The 3,055-nt window shown below is 32.1% G+C and overlaps 1 protein-coding gene across 1 annotated transcript in view; it reads right to left on the bottom strand.

The window, feature by feature from the left end:
* LOC105623602 (TOX high mobility group box family member 3-like) overlaps positions 1-3,055 on the bottom strand; it is a 227,896-nt gene that overhangs the window by 30,649 nt on the left and 194,192 nt on the right.

Here is a 3,055-nt window from a genome sequence, read left to right as displayed (position 1 = left end):
ATATATATATATAAAATATATATATACACACACACTACTCAACAAAAAATAGAAAACACTTTAAACCACGCTCAAAATTGCACAATACTCAGAACACCGTAACTCGGTGAAAAATTATCGCAGACAAAAAATTAAAAAGCATTTGAAAGCTTGAAATCTTTACTTTCAAAATTGATAATTGATATTTCAATTTGATTGATTCTTTATGGAGATATACAGACACAAATAAATACCCGTCAAATCTAAAAACTTTATGAAGATCTATGGCATAAAAATTCACACAAAAATGCAGTTTATAACAGTCGAAAGAGTAAATTTTTAATTTAATTTGCTTCAATTTGCTTTTTTATTAAGTGCTGTACGATTTTTTTTCACTGAGTTATTGAATGTTGAAGCAAAAATGACTACTTTATGGTAACATATGAGGCGTCCTACAAAATATATAGAAAATGAACTCCGGCTAATTTGGCTGATTATGTTATAATTCTGATCATCCTCCAATCAAAAATCTCCACTCACTCTCTGGGCACGAAGTAAAAAATAAATAGTTTTTGAGTTATTGTATATCAAACTCATCAAAATCGCCATTTTGGCAAAAACAAGTTTAAGTAGTGCCCTAAAAAAAAAAATCAAATGACAGAAAAAAAGAACTACCCAGCTGCGTATATGGTATATCAGATAAATCGCTTTCCTTTCTATAGAAAGAGACATTGACAACTGCAGACATTATGTTATCTCTCCCATCCCTCCTTGCTTAAGGGCGCACAAAAAGCGCTTCTCACCCTATTTCCCTCCTGCTACTGAGCGCACGAGTTTAGAATAGTTGCTTTTCATTTACACCGATTCTTAGACAATTCTCACTTGAAACGTCATAACTCAGTTGAATGCACGTTCCTTCTGACAAGTGAGATTTCAACTTTTTACCCAATCTGTATGAGATCGAGATCATATGCTTTAGTGAGTTTCAAAGTGAAGTTGTAAATCTGTGTTGACATGTGATAACTTTTTACCAAAGTAAGCAAATAGTGACGTCTGAGTACAAAATACTCAGCTTACTTCAGAACTTTAGTTTTATGTATGTAAATGAAAAGCAACTAATGTCAACATTATTACTCACTATACGAATAGATGTGTATTAGACTGACAAGACAAAAAAATTTTTTTTAATCAGCCTCTGAACTCAAAAACTTTCATTTTATCAAAAGAACGCTCATAAATTTCTATCAAAAAATATTAAGATTTCGCTATTAGAAGTCGCTAGTGAATGATTTTTATAATAAATCAAAGTTTTGATTTTCATTAATACATATTTGATTTGATGCAAAAATAGCTTAATCCGGATTTTAAATGTGGTATAGTATGTTTTTTTGATCGCTAAATACAATAATACAATAATTCATTTAATCCTACAATATACACCTTAAGAAATATAGTCCGACTAATGTGAAAAAAATGACCAAAGTTCAAGATTGATTTTAGCAAGAATCTAAGCGTTCAAATGAGTTGTTTCCCTTAAATTATAGGTCTGTTCATCCAGAACAAGATCCAGTTGACGTTGATAGTTTCTCTATTGTGCCTATTTCTTCTAAATTTCTTACAATAGGTACCTATAGGATTTACGCAGCATGTATGTATGTATAGGATAATATAGGAAATTTTTTTACAAAATTTTATAGGAATCTATGATATCAGTCCATGAAAAGAGGCTCCTATAGAATAGCATGGGAAAAAGAATGATGTGCAAGAATGTTGATGCAATCGGACTTAAATGACATACAAGATAATCCAGTTTGGGACTATTTTCGTGTGCAGATGAAGTAGACTAAACTGAGTCGAAAAATCCTGTATCATTTTGTAATTTTTACAATAATTAATTTCTGTCGAATAAGCGGATAAAATATGCATAAGACAACTTTAAGATATTTTTCAAAGTTTTTTATGACATATTTTAAAGATGTTTTTCAAAGAACTTTTAAAGATATCTTAAAGTTGCGTCGATTAGACATTCTGCCCATTGGCTAATAATTGCGAAAATTGCAAAATGATAGAGGACCTTCCGGTTCAGTTTAATCCGCTTTATCTGCACACTAAATATTTTGAGATACTCTGTATAGTCCCAAAACAGTCAAATACAAATATTCTGAGACACTTTGTATAGTTCCTACACTATAATATATATTAGAGTGTGTACAAAATGCTATAATAACCGACTGTAATTTCACGTGAAAATCTAAGATAATTTTTTCATAACTTCAAAAACTGAAGGTCACGTGATAAACAAGGTGTTTTTGATAACTCAAAAAAATCATGAGTATATATTTTCCTTATGGCAGTCAGGATTTTTTTATGCCCGACGTAGAACGTATCTCGTTTAATAATTATGATTTCTAGTTTTGGAAAGTTATGAATTATTCTTTCAAGTTAATATAGGTATAATATACCCATAGGAATGTGGAAGAGATGCTTCATGGGAACTAAAGACCTATAGGATATTACACTTTGACGTATAGGAACATATAGGTTCACATAGGACAGAGGACATGTGTATACGTCGTTCTATGATAGCCTATAGGCGTTTTCAATCTCCATGAGGCATCTCTCCTTTGTTTTACGTACGCCTATATGTTACTATACGTCGTATTCTATAGAGCTTTTAGTTCTCATGGGACATCTGTTCACATTGTGGGTACCTCTATTACTCTATTTGCATTCCTATGAATGTCCTACATATATCTATGCATACGCAAATCCTATAGGTAACTATACAAATTCCTATAGAATCTTATAGTCTCTATAGGAATTCATGAAAAAACCCGTAGGAATTTACAGCAGAGGAGCGCCATTGAACGAGTGACAATTAGTCGACACACACACACACACACACACACACACACACACACACACACACACACACACACACACACACACACACACACACACACGCGCGCGCGCGCGCGCGCGCGTATAGTGTTAGTATTATAATAATAATTAATTATACTACTACTACTTACTTTACGTTAACTTAGTTACGTTAACGTTAAACTTAACTTAACTT

Source organism: Atta cephalotes, assembly GCF_000143395.1.
Source record: "Atta cephalotes unplaced genomic scaffold scaffold00060, whole genome shotgun sequence".
Lineage (NCBI taxonomy): Eukaryota > Metazoa > Arthropoda > Insecta > Hymenoptera > Formicidae > Atta > Atta cephalotes.
The sequence above is the reverse complement of the archived record's forward strand: the minus strand, read 5'-3'. Positions and strand labels throughout refer to the sequence as shown.